Below are 17,015 nucleotides of genomic sequence, written 5' to 3'. Positions count from 1 at the left end.
ATTTCTCAGTCTTAGTTGACCTATGAAAAGCATTCAGCAATTTTTATCTCTTTGCCTTCAGCTCTTTTCTAGCCTGGCTTATAAACGTTACTGTTAAGCTTTGCTCAACGCTCAACTTCTATTGCTCCGATTACCATCTACATCCTGAAGGCGTCTGTGTCTTGGAAGAGCATCAAATTGCACATCCAACCAGCTCCTGGACACTTTATCTGAATGTGCCCCAAGCACTTCAAACTCAGTGTGTCCATCACTAAACTCCCTCAAACCAACATTTCCTCCTTTTCTGGCTCTAAATGATACTCCCATCTGAGCCCAAAAGGAGTCACCCTTGACCTCGCTTCCTTCCCAACCACATTCTGACCATCTTCCTTCCATGATAGCTACTGAAGCCCTTGCCTTCTTCCCATCTCCACTGCACTGCCCCGCACCAGGCTCCACTGTCTCACGCCTGAATCACTGCAATTGACTTCCGAACAGTCGCCCTTCCTGTTCATCTTGCTCTTCTTCCAGTCCATTCTCTGCATCACAGAGTGTTAAAACTCTGCCCTTTAGTGGCTCCAAGTTTTCTTCAGAAGAAAATCCAAATTCTTTTAACAATGGAGCAATGGAGTTACCTGCTGATTGCCCCTTTAAGTGTTTTGGGGTTTTGTTTTGTTTTGTTTCATCTATCTCTGGGTCTCTCACAGGCTGCTCCCTGTGCCTGGACCATTGTTCTCCTTACTATTCCTACTTTTTCATCTCCCTTCATCTAGCTTATTCTCACTCATCCTTCAGACATGAGCATAAACGTTCCACATTTGGAAGGCTTGCCTTCCTCTGCCAAGACTAGGTGAGGAGTTTGTACCAATCAAGAGCTCTTGGATGCAAAGAAGAGAAACTTACGCTGGACAAACTGAGTAGAAAGGAACTTTATCAGAACTCCCTTCAAGGGAGCCCTGAGACCAGACTTAGAAATGAAGAGGGACTAAGGGAAGCTGGGTAGCCTGAACCACAGAAACCGCCTGACCAATGTTGCCAGCACCCCCATCACACCCCAGAGCCTCCTGTGCCGGTATCTGAATCCCCCAGTGACATCAGGTCCAGGTTCAGAGCCCCAGGCAGAAGCCCACAACTGACTAGGCTTGGATCACATGTTCTCCCCTTGCGGAGCCTGGATCTTCAGGGCCCCTGCTGTGTCAAGCAGGCCCTGGTGCCTGCAAAGACTTACAGTGCGAAGGGAAAGAAGAACTTTGGAAGGGAACTTGGGTAGACAGCCAAAACATAATTGTCTGCTAGGTGGCCTCTCTGTACTCCAACTCCCCTTCTAGCACTCACCACACTGCGCTCTGACCACCTGCTTGCTGCCGGGCTTTCCACTGTGCTGAGAGCTCCCAGATGGCGGGGAGTGTTGCGTGCATTGCTCTATTCCCAGGGCTTGGCACAGGGCTAGACACATATTAAGGACCAATAATGGAATGCATTCTATGGAATGCAACAATGAATCGAGGTTTTGTGGAACACGAATTTTATATAACTGGGGCATGAGGGAAAAGGTGTGTCTCTTCAAGAACACAAACTTGGGGTCAGGGTCCAGATAGAGTCCTGTGTAAGAGTCTGGCCTTGAAACAAGCTCATTGACTTCCTGGCAATCCGAGCGAGTGACTACACTTGATACCCAACGGCATGATCATTCTTGTCCTGATCTGTACCAGATCTGCTTTGAATCCAATTACAAAACGCTCAGCTCCCCACGTTAATTTATTCATTCGTACATTCAAAGGTGAGCGCCTCATCACTCACTGCCAGCCTTGTGCTAGGGCTGTGACACGGCAGCAGTGAGACACCATGTCTTCCCAGGCAAGAGCCCCCTCCTCTACAGCGGGGGAGGTAGATGGGAGCTGACGGTGCAACCACGGCCGGTGATAGGCCACCCGAGCCAAGAGGAGGAAACACCCTGGAGAAGCTGTGACTTCAAGGAAGAATCACTCTCCTGACAAGCGTTTGATGCGGGGGGGGGGGGGGGGGGCTCTCTAGGCAGTGGTAGGGAAGCCGGCTTCACCTTTCTCCTGGCTCCGCAGAGCCCCCATCTACCCGCCCACCCCCTCCACCCCAGAGGCGCTCCACCAACACTTCTGATTGAGGGGACATCTTTCATCAGCCGGAGGTGGCAGTGCAGGGCAGCTTCAGGGACCAGCTCCTCAGCGGGGCCAGGAGGACAGGGACTTACAAAGCTCCTTCCTCGTACCTCACTAGATTTAGAGTCAGCCTTCCAATGGGGGTCCTCCAAGGAAACCCCGGGCTCTGGTCAAGAAGACGCCTGAGCACACAGCAGAGCGGAGCATACACAGGACCCTGGAGCCACATGCCACCCAGACCCACAGACTGTCCTGTCAGCCCACCTCACCTGGAGTCAGTCCCTAAGGATGGGATAGAGCCAAGGTCAGGCTTACTGTCTCCACCGCGCCCTCTGCTGGGCTCCGAGGAGAAGACACCCACCTCTCTCGGGAGGAGGACACCAGGGAACTCGTCTGGTACAGCCCAAGGGAAAGAGGACCAAACCTATTGGGCATGCTCATCAAGGGGGGAGGGGAGAGGGAGAATTTACTTTGGTTTGGTCTGGTCCCCCTGTCAACCGTGGATGTCAACAGTGTGACTGATTATCAGTGAATCCTGAGGGCCACTCAGGTCTGCGTGAGACCCACAGCGTCACAGACTGGAGCCTGAATCCCAGCTTCCCAAGGAATTAGTTCTAAGAGCCTGAATCCCAGTAATTACTAATTCCCAAGTAATTAGTTCCAAGAGCTTAGGCGAATTGCTTCACCTCTCTGGGCTTCATATGCCTTATCAATGGATCATGACCTGAGCCGAAGTCAGATGCTTAACCAACTTGAGCCACCCAGGCGCCCCATCCTTATCTATGGAAATAATCCTTGGTTTGGCCACTTCCTAGGGTCATTGCAAGGAGCAGGATAGACAGGTAATGAGAAACAGTGTTTGACAGGTGTGGGGATTGCTCTACAAGTCCCTTCATCTTAGAAATACTTACTGAGTACCAGCTACATGCTGGGCCCTGTTCCAGTGCTAGGGATGAAACAGTGAATGAGGCAAAGGCTTCTTTTGGAGCGCACATTCTGGCTGACAGGAGAGAGAGAAGAAACAAGTGGCTGGTGTCTGATGGAAAGTGCTATACATAGCAAAATAAAACAGAAGAGCAGGGAGTGATGCAGATGCTAGCTGAAATAGGGCGTTCAGGGATTGCTTTGTGAGGAAGGGGCCCTGGAGCAAAGATCTAAATAAAGTGAGGGAGTGAATGATGCAAATGTCTGGAGGAAGAACTTTCCAGGCACAGGGGAAGCACAGCCAAAGGCCTTGAGATGGGAACACACATGGGGCGTCTGAGGAACAATGAGGGAGCCAGTGTGGCTGAGCAGAGAGCAGGGTCCTGCGGCTGGAGAGCGGCAAGGGGGCATGTGAAAGAGCAGGACATCATGAGGACTGTGGCTTTTGTTCTAAGTGGAACAGACTGCCTTTGGAGGATTACTATTATTATTTATTAATAATATTAATTATTCATTAATATTATCCACCCTTTGCTATGGCATATTAGCGTGCTTATTCTAGCTAACATTGCTTGAGCATTTCGTACATGTGGGGTTGGATTAGGCACATTAATCATCCCATTTAATCTTCCCAACCTCTTGGAGACCAGTACTTTATTATCTTTATCTTATTGATAAGGAAACTGGCACCTTGCCCAGGGTCTTTCATTTATTCAACAAGAAGTCATGGGCACCTTTTGTGTGCGTTTTTGATGTACTAGGACACAACGTTGTCATGGGGTCATCATTCAAACCCTGTCCTGCATTTCAGGAGCCACAACTCATCTCTGCTAGACCTGTTGGGGGAACAGAAGGAAAGGAAAGAAAGAGACTCACCCAGGGGCAGTGAGCTCCTCCTTCCTGGGAGGGTGCAGTCAGAGCTGGGTGAGCACCTGATGGTGCAGGTGCCTCTCAAGGTCCGGCCAAAGGACCGAGGTGAGGAACAATCAGCCTCCACATCCCCCTGTTATGAATTGAGTTGTGTCTCACCCAAAAGATATGTGGAAGTCCTAACTCCAGGGACCTGTGACTGTAACCTTATTTGGAAATTGTCTCTTTGCAGACGTAATCAAGATGAGGTCGTAAGGATGGGTCCTCATCCAATATGGATGGTGTCCGTATGAGAAAAAAGAGACACACAATCACACACAGGGAGAACACCATATGATGAGAGAGGTGGAGACTGGAGTGAGGTTTCTACAAGCCAAGGGATGCCGAGGATTGCCAGCAACACCAGAGGCTGAGAGAACAGCATGGACCACATGCTTCCCTACGGCCTTCAGGTGTCCTGCCAATGTCTCAATTTCAGACTTCCAGCATCCAGGACTAGAGAGAGTCCATTTCTGTTGTTCTGAGGCACTCAATTTCAGCCCTAGGAAACGGAAACTAGCACACCTGCCCCTGCTCTACTAGCATCCCCATTGCCACCATGACGAAGCCTTCCAGGCCACCCCTGCCTGTCCCCTCCCCAGAACCCACCTCACTGCCCAGCTGGGTGCAGAAGGTGAGGGAAGAGCCTGGATGAATGAATGAATGGATGGTAGAGCTCTATTTTGTTCTGAGAAAAATCAACTCTGAAAAAAATTACCACACTAGTAATCCCCATTAGCGCTAAAAACTTAGAAAATAAAAATAAGTGAAAAGATATAAAATTAATCCTATTAAAGAGTTTCATAATTTGGGGCAAGGTGACTTTTCAGAGCATATCATTGGTGACAGCCCCAGATTTGGTGAGGCCCGAAGATGAAATCATTTGAGGAGCCATTTTAGGAAAAATAATACAAAATTACAAATACAAAATTAGGTACAGGGCCCAAGGAGGTGGGGGACCCTGAAGCATAAGCTTCTTCAACTTCACAGAAAACCCACCTCTGCGTGGAAACAAACAAACAAGATCCAGAAACCACAAAGGAACATATTGATGGATTTGTCTATTAACGTGTTTGGCTCAAAATAAACAAAGGACAAACTAAGAAAAATATTTGCCATATTTACAATTAAGAGTTGGCCACAGGGGCACCTGGGTGGCTCAGTTGGTCAAACGTTCAGCTCAGGTCATGATCTCATGGTTTCGTGAGTTGGAGCCCCACGTTGGGCCCCGTGCTGACAGTATGGAACCTGCTTGGGATTCTCCCTCTCTCCCTCCCCCTCCCCCACTCATGCTGTCTCTGTCTCTCTCTAAATAAATAAATAAACTTAAAAAAAAAAAGCCACAAAAAGCTCTTAGAAATCAGTAAGAAAAAGGCTGGCTTCTGGGAGCCCCAACTATGTGCCTGGCCCATGGCATACATTATTGCATTGGAATCTCAGAACAGTACTGGGGTGCAGACATTGTTATCCCAATTGAACCCATAGGAAATCAGGGCTGAGGGACATGAAGCCACCATTCAAATGAAGCCACTGTCCAAAATCACATAGTTTGTTGTTGGAAGAACTAGGATTTACAGTATGAATAACTCTAAAGCTTATATGTTTTCCGTTAGACACAGTCAACATTGGAGCTGGTTTCCAAAGGTGGGGAAACTAAAATATGGCAACCCACACCATAGATACCTGCAGTTTTCCATCCCCAAATGGCCCAACATTTTAGCATTAACAGTTTGTTTCAAGTGACAGGAGACCCTCTCAATTACTTTTTGTGCACAAGGATGTATTATTTGGGGATGACACACTCATGAGGGACCATAAGGCAAGCTGAGGGCCAAGCGTAAGCTAGCACAACCCCCCGCCCCACCTTCCCACCCCCTCCGGCTGGGTGGGATCAGTGTGGTATTCCTCAGGCACCCTTGGCTGCCCAAGAACAAAGGACAGAAAACAAAAGGTTAAAGTGATAGAGTCTCCATCGGTTTACAAATATCTTTAGTAATATTACAAGAAAAGGGCGATCTTATCAATAGCCTAATCTCCAGCAACTCCCTACTATCTTAATGATACTGCTTTGCTAGAGGGAAAAACAAACTTAGTTTGACAACAGCTAGGCCTCCAGTAATTCGTAAGTCCTCTTTAGCATATGGCAATTCCTTTAAGAAACTTCCTCCTGAGAGGCGCCTGGGTGGCTGAGTCAGTTAAGCATCTGACTTCATGATCTCACGGTTTGTGAGTTTGAGCCCCGCATCAGGCTCTGTGCTGACAGCTCAGAACCTGGAGCCTGCTTTGAATTCTATGTCTCCCTCTCTCTCTCCACTCCTCCCCTGCTCACGCTCTGTCTCTGTCTCTCAAAGATGAATAAACATTAAAAAACAAAAAACTTCTTCTTGACTTTACCTCCCCCAACTCCACAGTATATAAGCAGTCACTCTTCACAACCCCAGGGCAGCGGGTCCAGTCCTGATGCTTTAATAAAATCACACTTTTTTGCACCAAAGACGTTTCTAGAATTCTTTCTTGGCTGTTGGCTCTGAACCCCCACCACCACTCCAAAACCCCATCATCATGAACCTGAAAGGGCCCAATCAATGCTAGTTTTCAATGTGTATGGAGATCTCCCCCCGACAGGCTCGGTGTAAAAGACCAAAACAGACCAAAAAAGCACAGAGAAATTTAACACAGATTTAATCGTTATTCCTGGGGATGTAATCACACAATCTAAAGAGTTAGCAAAAATTACAAATAAGCATTTTAAGGATCAACTTAAAAATCAGTATGCTCCATGGAGGTGCACAAGATGCACTTACTATACAAAAGCAAAGGCCCAAAGTCTTACTGTGATGTGAATGAGCACATGTAGCTCAGAATGCGTCTCCAGCCAAACATACACAGACTGTCAGGCCTGGATCACAAACAATGCCCGGGGAGGGAAGGATACCTCCTCTCAAAAGCCACATAGTTTGGAACGTGGCTGGAGACCAAGGCCCTGGTCAAAGATTTTATGATGAATTTGAGTAAAATTATTTTATGAAATGTGGAGAAAAACACTAGTTCTTAACCAATGTTTTGTTTTATATGTGGTTTTAAGTGTATGTTTGTAAATTAATTAATACCTGTGATTAATAGACATTGAACTATTTCGCCTGCATCCCAAAGTCTATAAACTTCAGTTAAATCAAGCACCTTTTGAGCAGCGAAAGACGCTTTACCGCGGGAAAAGGATCACACTGTAATTCAAGGCCACCTTACATTTGGGCATATATGGTACATGGGACGCAAAACACAATTACTGTTTTATCTTTGGAAATGCTGAGCAGGGAGTCCTGTCACCAGAGCAATGTGGATGCCGCACTGCCTAACCACACTGCTTTAACAAAACCCACGTCAGTAACAACGTGCCACGGAAAGACAAGGTCACAACCACATCCCTCCCTACTCCAGTGCCACAACACAACAGGCCCTGGGGAAGAGGTACCCAGCCTTCGGGGCCAGGAGTGACACCGTTCTGTAGTTCTTATGCCCCTGCCCTCCCCTCCGCCCCCTCCCTCAATAGGGACCCCTGCGTTACTGGAGTCGTAGGAGACTGTACCCCCACTCTAAGCACCTTTTTTCCCATCATGCCTCACTCCCTCCCCACCCCACCAGAAGCCCGAGGGCCCCTGGTCCTCCACCCTAGACCCTCACCCCGAATTTTTCTGTATATATGCTACTCTGTCCCAATTCCCCACCCCTGCTCTCTCAAACCCTTTCTTCATGTCCCCTAGGTCCCCCAGTCTGTCACCAGCAAATGTCCCCATATATGCAATCTTGCTCTGAACATTACGGTCATCTTCTTTCTCTGAAGGAAATCTGGCTGTTTCCTGAGCCCGTGACTTCCCCTGCTCTCTTTCCTCTCGTGCCAGTGGCCTTGGATGGGCCCCTGACCACCTTACTTCCCATCAGCACTTTCGAACCACTTCTGTCCTCTTTTCTTCCAAGGACTCAGACCCTTTGAAGTTTACACCATCTGACTTTACTGCCTCTCAGGTATGCCCACTTTCCTGCTCTTCGAAATAACGGTTTCATATCTTCTCCTGTTTGCCTAAGCCTTCTCTGACCCTTTCCTCCCCCTTCCTTGTCTCTCCACACCAAGCCCCTTCTAGCCCCAATGAAAAAAAACTGTGGGTGTTCCCACAGTTCCCAGTTTGTTTTTTCTTAAATGTTTATTTATTTGAGAGAGAGAGAGAGAGAGACAGAGAGCAGGGGAGGAGCAGAGAGAGAGGGGAGAGAGAGAATACCAAGCAGGCCCTGTATTGTCAGCATAGAGCCCAACATGGGGCTTGATCTCATGAACTGAGAGAGCATGACCTGAGCCAAAATCAAGAGTCAAATGCTTAACAGACTGAGCCACCCAGGTGCCCCAGGGGTACACTTGTCATGAGGTACAACCTCACTACTCAAATTGTAGTCTTTGGATTCGTATCATCTGGGAGTTTGTTAGAATTGTAAAATATTTGGACTCACTCCGGACCTACTGGATCAGAATCTTTAGGTGATTTCTGAGCCCATTAAAGTTTGACAACCCTGATGCACAACATAATACAGGCTCCCCTGCTGACCACCAAGGATTATACTACGTCTCCAGGAGTGGGACTCAGCTTCTACTGCATGGAGAAGCAAGTCTGTGCCCCCAGGTCTTCTTACGATCCAAACAACTGATTTTCCAATTTTCCAACTTTTTCTATGGGTGGAGTCCCAGCTCTTTTCAAAGGGGCCAAAGCCTCTCCCCATTCTCGGACCCTGTTCCCTTGGGCCAAATAACTGTAAAGCACTTGCCATCCTCGTGATAGGGCATAGGGGCCAGTGGCCACAGCACAAATGTCACTGGGAGTCAATGCCATCTCATATGACAACTGAGAGCCTTGAATCTGCCTTGAATAGAGGTTTCTGACGAAGCCAACTGTTTGCAGTGTGAGATTCCAGCAGGAAGAGTCCCTGAGTCTTCTTGGAGGATCAGAGGGGTGGAAACCTGAGTTCTGTGATTTCTGTGAACCATGGACAGGAAGGAGGTGTATGATTCTGAGGCCAGAGTGTTCAGGGTGGGTTGATAAGACAGCTGCAGGTGCTGAAGCAAGGTTTGAACGTTCTTTAAACCAACACCAAGGGCGCCTGGGTTGCTCAGTCAGTTAAGTGTCCAGCTTTGGCTCAGGTCATGATCTCATGGCTCATGGGTTTGAGCCCCACGTTGAGCTCTGTGTTTATAGCTTGCAGCCTGGAGCCTGCTTTGGATTCTGTCTGTCTCTGTCGCTCTCTCTCTCTGCTCATCCCTTGCTTGTGCTCACTCTCTCTCTCTCAAAAATAAACATTAAGAAAATAATAAAAAATAAACCCCAGCATTCATCCCTCACTTAATAGGTCAAGGAATATGGTGATGCTCCCTTCTCACCCCTCCTTGGCCCAAGAGGGCTCCTTCACGTCGCTTCTGCTGCCACTTTGAGTTGGAAGTAGCAGGAGGAGAGAGACGGAAGAACGCGTCTACACACAAGCTGGGGCCAGGACAGTCCAGCAGCGGGCCGAGGCAGGAAATGAAGTCTCCACTTCTTTCCCGGCTAAGGAACTTGGAGCACCAGCTCACAAAAGAGAAATCAAAGCAGCATTGTTCCAAAGAACAAAACAGTCCAGGAGAGAACAAAGGATTTGGCATTGATCCCTCTCAGGGAGAAGATGCTATCATAGACACTCCACCCTGCTTAGATGAACTAGCCCGTCTGGGTCTAGAGATCAACTTCCGGGTTTGTTTATTAGGATCAGGCCCAAGAGTAATGATCTTTCAGTAGTTTGCCCAATATGCAGTACCTTCACAATTATAAAAATGAGAACAAAATCTGCTGAGCAATCAGAATGGTTTCTAACAAACAACCACCTAACCCTTTACAGCCACGTGGAGAGTGTGGCAGTGCACTTGCGGGTGGTCACCTTGTCTGTCTGTGATGGGGCACTTGGACTCTGACCAAATGTTTGCCACTCACAGGTCAAATGTAAACACGACTCCGGCGAAATGAATTTGCTAAAACTCTTGTAGGAGAGAAGAATGGAGTTACAGAGACCTCCGAGTCCGATTCTTTCTGCCGGCATCCATTTTTAGATTAGAGATTCAGTTGTGAGAACAAAATATAAATTAGTACCTATGTCTTGCCAAGTCCTATGCTCGGCTCTTAGCAAATAGATGAAAAGGACAGAATCCCTGTCCTCGAGTTCGCTCACTGGTGGGGACATAGGAATAGATTATTTCAATCAAGAGTCTGAGGTCGTTCAGGTCAGAGGTGGGGAGCCTGACATACCTCACTTTCTGTAGGAGCACACAACAATAACCACTGTTTGAATTACGACCCTGGATCATCAAAAGAGGGTTAAATACTTCACTGAGGAGAATCATATGTGGGAATGGAGAGGGGTGCCATTGAGAACAAGTATACAAGCAGTCTCTGGTAGGGGCCGAGGTATTGAATTATGTTCGTACTTACTATATTACACCTTCTTCTGCGTATGCATGATAAACAGAATGACTGAACTGTCCTTTCCTCCCCCGTCACCCCAGATGTCCAGCACAGGACAAAATAATCTTTATTTTTTCTTTAAGTTTATTTATTTATTTGAGGGGGGTGGGGAGGAATGGAGAGAGAGAATCCCAAGCAGGCTCTGTGCTGTCCGTGTGGAGCCCGATGCCGGGCTCAATCTCATGAACCGTGAGATAATGACCTGAGCCAAAATCAAGAGTCGGACACTTAACCGACTGAGCCACCCAAGTGCCCCAATAATTTTATTTTTAAATCAGTTTGAAACAGCATTTTCTGTGGTTTATCACCAAAAGCATCTTACCTGCAAAGGACTCTAGAATTCAGCGTTTTTCTAGCTTATCTGGTTATGGAATTCTTTTTTAAGGAGTATCTTTTGGGACTAGTGTTTCAGGGAAAACGTGCGGCAAACAGACTGGATTAGAGATTTAGGGGACAGAACGGACAAGAAGGTGAATTCACTAATTTACTGACTTCTGGATAAGACACTTCAAAATCTAGCCCCGATGTCTTGCACCAGGTAAGTGTTCTCTTCACTACTGAGCTGTGGACCGCATGACCAAGTACAGATTTGCCCCTGGAGTGCTGCAACAGTGGCAATCTAGAATAGATCAACATGTCAAGGAAAATGCAGAAAAAAGTTGAGGTATTTAAAACACAGTATTTTCAGAATGACAAATGTTACAAAAACATTTTGGCTCTAGTAAACGGAATAAACAAAAAAATCAAGAGCGAATATACATATTTTGTATGCAAAACATATCATTTATCTGAATCTGTGGAAAAATTAAGCTTGAAATAGCAGACATGATTTCCAATTGCTTGGAACGGAAAGACCTCAGGTTACTCAGGCTGTTGAAGTAGACTAGATGGTCTGTTCAAAATTCTCTGTAATGACCCTGGAATGTTTAACTTGAAAGGCTGTCAAACCACCTTATTTGATAGATAGGGATACGGAGGCTGAAAAGTAAAGTGCTTCGTCACATCAATGTGAGTGTCAGAGTCGGGCTAGAAGCCAGGGCCTGATGCCAAGTGAGGCCCTGATGACAGGCTACAGTCTGTTGATTTGAGCCTCCCAAATCAGTGGGCACACTGAGGTCTAGATGAACTTGATTTGCCTGTAGCATATACCCTTTTCTGTGTTCCTGATGCTACATGATAAGCATTATATGCAGTGCTAACACTCCCCAAATACCAAAGCATCAGGAACTATCTTTAGGAAAAAACTGTACTGGCCCATGCTCCAAATTCTGGTTTTGGGAGCTGATACGAGGTCTATCTTTATTTTAATGCTTATTTATTTTTGAGAGAGCGCAGGCAGGGCAGGGGAAGAGAGAGGGGGACAGAGGATCGAAAGTGGGCTCTGTGCTGATGTCAGAGAGCCCAACGTGGGGCTTGAACAGACGAACCCTGTTCGTCTAGATCACGACCTGAGCTGAAGCTGGATGCTCAACTGACTGAACCACCCAGGTGCCCCTTTAAGAGGTCTATCTTGATTCTATTGGCTACTTAATCTCCCAGGGAAGAAATTGTTTGTTAGTAGAATCAAAACAAGGGATACTTAGAAAGCTCCAGGAAGGCCACATTTCCTGGAGATTAAAAATATTTTTCTCCAGAGGAACTAGGCAGAAGCAAGAGTTTTTTTAAAAGGAAAGAGTAATGCCCTGGTCCCCACTCAGTCTAAACAAGGATTGCTGAGTTTGGTCAATAGTGCCAAACATTCAGAGCCGATTCAGTCACAGGAGGACTTTACTGGGAGTTCATCACAGGCTCACCATCGAACCTGCCTTCATAATCTTCACAACAATCCTATGAATTAAGTATAGTCTTCCACTATAATGGAAGAGTCGCCTGCTTAAGAAAACTCATGCTATGAAATAGTAATTTCAGCAGAGGAAGTGATTGAGTTTCAGTCAGATTAACAACGTGGGTTTTCTTGCCTAAATTTAAGCAAAATTTATTTTAAAGTTTAATAGCTCCAATAGTTGTGATACTTGGACTAGTTTGGAATTAACGTGAAAGCCAACGTAAATCACATTCTCTAATTGTGTCAGACCCATGCGAGTCTCTCAAAACTTACAGTGTAGGAGAAATGGCTCCTAGTTAGGAGAGGGGCTTAACTAGGGAAGTAACTTGCTCAAGGTCACATGGCTTGTCAGCATCACAAAGCAAGATTCGATTCCAGGACACCTAGATTCCAGTATCTCTGCTCATAACCAACTATTTCCTGCTGCCTTCTCCTGCTGACGTTGACCTCACTAAGAAAGGGAAGCTGAGGTTTGTGTTCAAGATGGCGACATGGAGGATCCTGAACTCACCTCCTCCCATGGACGCACTGAATCTACAGTTACCCATGGAAAAATTTGCTCTGAAAAAACCCCCAAAACTAGCAGAATGACCCCTTCACATCCAGCAAATGAGAGGGAAAAAATCACAACAAAGCAGGTAGGAAAGGCTGAAAAACAACCTCACCATTAACCCAACTCCCCACCCTCTTACCCCCTACCCATTCACCTCCCTACCCCTCACCCTCTCAACCCTTTACTCCCTCACTTCCTTGCCCCCTACCGCTGCACCCTTAACCCCCCAACCCCCAGCAGCAACCCACAATTGGGAGGGGACTCAAAACCCAGAGCTTCTCCCCTGAGGAGTTGGTACCCATATTAGTCACCCCAGCTTTTGAGACCTGCTCCTGAAAGACAAGCCCCCAAAACAGCTAGCTTTGAAAAACAAGCAGGCCCAAGCCCAAAAGACCCGTGGGGCTGCGGCAAACTGAGAAACAGCTCTGAAAGAACTCACACGTGTACTTACTCACCGTGTAACTCACGGGCTTCTGGCCCGATGCAGAAGCAGCCTTTGAAAAGTGCTCAGACTTTATGTGACAGAAGGTCATTTGCTAATTTTAAAGCGTTGGACTCGAGGGCAGGGGCCTGCTGGGATACTCTCTGGACAAAAACCGATGGACGCCATCTTTCTGCTCCCTCCTGGCGGGTGCCATCTTTGAGGCCCCTCTCGGCCGTGCTTCTCAGCTCCAGTTTCTCCCGGAGAGGAGCTTCTATATGCAGCTGATGCCCTGGTTTTGCCATGACCCAGTTTTTGTGGCTGTAGCCCAGGGGATGCCCCTTGATCACCTGGCTCTGAGCGCCTGGGGGCTTGTATTCCTGGGTCCCATGGGACAGTAATCATCAGAGATGTTCTGGCCTCTGTATAGAGAGCACACTGAAATACAGCCCCAGTCTTTCTGGGAAGGAGGCCTATTTGCTTGTTGAGGAGCTTCGGCCTGCCCACTAATTGGGGCCTACACAGCTGCAATCAAGGAACGGAGGCCTGTAGAAGCAATCTCTGTGCTCTCTGCCTTGCTCCAGCTGTCCCATATATTAAATAGCCACCACCCACAGGGCACAGCAACAGGAACTCAGTCTTCCTGTGAAAGGGACCTATTGGGCCTGAGGGTCTGGTTTCCAGTCAGCCTGGATCTAGGCATTGTCTGAGGTCCTTTATGACACTGACAGGTCCTGGCATACCCTCAACTACTGGGAGCTATGAAAAATAAAATAGGCTGCTTGGACAATCATAAAGGTTTGAGAGACCACCAAGAACTAGGGCAGAGGGTTGAATGATAGGTTTCACTGTACATAGTTACATTTTTTTTCTTGTGATTATAACTTTTAAGATGTACTCTCTTAGGGGTGCCTGGGTGCCTCAGTCCGTTAAGCGTCTTTTTTTTATTTTAATAGTTTTTTCTTTTTTTAACGTTTATCTTTGAGAGAGAGCACAAGCAGGGGAGGGGCAGAAAGAGGGGGACAGAGGATCCAAAGCGGGCTCTGTGCTGACAATGGCAAGCTCAATATGGGGCTTGAACTGCGAGATCATGACCTGAGCTGAAGTCAGATGCTCAACCACTGAGGCACCCAGGTGCCCCATGCATCTGACTCTTGATCTCAGCTCAGGTCTTGATCTCAGGGTCATGAGTTCAAGTCCCACCCTGGGCTCCATGCCCTGCATGGTGTCTACTTAAAAAAAAAAAAAGATGTACTCTTAGCAGCTTTTATTTTTATTTTTATTTTTTTTAATTTTTTTTTCAACGTTTATTTTATTTTTGGGACAGAGAGAGACAGAGCATGAACGGGGGAGGGGCAGAGAGAGAGGGAGACACAGAATCAGAAACAGGCTCCAGGCTCTGAGCCATCAGCCCAGAGCCCGACGCGGGGCTCGAACTCACGGACCGCGAGATCGTGACCTGGCTGAAGTCGGACGCTTAACCGACTGCGCCACCCAGGCGCCCCTCTTAGCAGCTTTTAAATATGCATCACAGTATGATTAACTATAGTTGCCAAGCTGTACATTGCATTCCCTTGATTTCATGATTTATAACTGCAAGTCTGTACCTTTTGACCCCCCCTTAGCCCATTCCCCACAAACCTCTCACCTCTAGCAACCACCAATCTGTTCTCTTTATTTATGAACCTCATTTCATTTTTTAGATTCCACAGATAGGTGAGATCATGCAATATTTATCTTTTTTTCTCTGGCTTATTTCACTTAGCATAATGCACTCAAGGTCCATCCATGTTGTCACCAATGGCAAGATTCCATTCTTTTTTATGGCCAAATAATATTCCATTGTGTGTATGGAATGGAAGATATCTCACATTTTCTTTATCCATTCATCTATCCAGGGACACTTAGATGATCTGTTTCTACATCTTGGCTAGTATAAATAATGCTGCAGTGAACATGGGGGTGCATATACCTTTTCAAGTTAGTGTTTCCATTTTCTTCTGATAAATAAACAGAACTGGGATTGCTGGATCATAAGGTAGTTCCATTTTTCTTTTTTTTTTTCATTATTTTTACATTTATTTATTTTTGAGAGACAGAGTGAGACAGAGCACAAGTGAGGGAGGGGTAGAGAGAGAAGGAGACAAAGAATCTGAAGCAGGCTCCAGGCTCTGAGCAAGCATTCAGCACAGAGCCCGATGCGGGGCTCGAACCCACGAACTGCGAGATCATGACCTGAGTCAAAGTTGGTCACCCAACCGACTGAGCCACCCAGGCGCTCCCATTTTTCATTTTTTGAGGAACTTCCATACTGTTTTCCATTTTTTTTTTTAAATTTTTTTTCAACGTTTTTTATTTATTTTTGGGACAGAGAGAGACAGAGCATGAACGGGGGAGGGGCAGAGAGAGAGGGAGACACAGCAACGGAAACAGGCTCCAGGCTCCGAGCCATCAGCCCAGAGCCCGACGCGGGGCTCGAACTCCCGGACCTCGAGATCGTGACCTGGCTGAAGTCGGACGCTCAACCGACTGCGCCACCCAGGCGCCCCCTGTTTTCCATTTTTGTCACTATGTGTGGTGATGGATGTTAACTAGATTACATTAATGTAATTATTTTGCAATACATACAAATGCCAGACCATTATGTTGTACATCTGAAAGTCATAAAATGTTGTCAATCTTGCCTGGGGAAAAAAAGAAAAAAAAAAAAAAAAAGGAAAGAAATGGAAGGCTGATCCTGACATGCAGGCCCCAGAACAGGCAGCAGCCACAGAGCAAAGGCTTCCTTTGTCAGGAAGACCTTCCCCTTCCTCAGTGGGGCAGTCCCCACTTCTTGGTCATTTCAGTCACCTCCAGGCTCCGAATTATGGCCAGAGGGGAGTTCTGCCAGAAGAAACCTCACAGTGGCTTCTGGTGTGGGCACCATGGTCAGGGGGGCATGTCACTGCCCTAATCTGAGGGCACACCTGGAAGAAATACCCATATTGAGGTGGAATGCGTTCCAAAATTACAAATCAGGGCATATACTAAAAAGCACCTTTGTAGCCAAAACCTCAAACAGCGAGACAGCATTGTGTTAAATCCCTCCAAAAATTGCTCTCCAAAGGACTTTCTACCAACATACGTTTGTTTAGTTACTCCTTGATGTCGAGTTATCAGTTGGGAAATGCTTTTTAACTTAGATGGATTTTTGTCACTTGGGGATTGGCTAGTTCACTGTTTATATATATGACGTATTGGAAAAAGGAGAAAGTGAAGACCTGGATTCTAGTTCGAATCTCACCTTTACCAGCTGCATGAACTTTTGAATCTCAGGCTCCTCACCTTTCAAAGGCAGAAATTCATTGCCTCTCTTACATTCGAATTCCCGGAGCTGCACACGCGCCCCTCACGGCCTAGAACACACTCCAATACTTCACTTGGCTGGTCACTTGAGTCATCATCACAGGTCTCCTGTCCTTCAGGAAACCTTGTCTTGACTTCATCCTCCATTCTGCACCCACAACCTGTGCAAACATTCCCCTTTTCACACCATAGGGACAATGAACTGATCTCCATTAGACTTTTGGCAGGAAAGACAGTTTATCTCTGCATTCTCAATGCCTAATACTTACTAATTACAGCTTTTCTACAAACTATACAGTGCAACATAAAAAATGTTACTCAAACTGTTAATCACTGAATTATTGAAAATACAAATACATATGAGTACCTTAGTTTGCTTGCATCTTAAAAA

The sequence above is a fragment of the Lynx rufus genome, unplaced genomic scaffold (genome assembly GCF_022079265.1).
Source record: "Lynx rufus isolate CCGP_SWC_20201006 ecotype Redwood Valley unplaced genomic scaffold, mLynRuf1.p SCAF_9, whole genome shotgun sequence".
Taxonomy (NCBI): domain Eukaryota; kingdom Metazoa; phylum Chordata; class Mammalia; order Carnivora; family Felidae; genus Lynx; species Lynx rufus.
The sequence above is the reverse complement of the archived record's forward strand: the minus strand, read 5'-3'. Positions refer to the sequence as shown.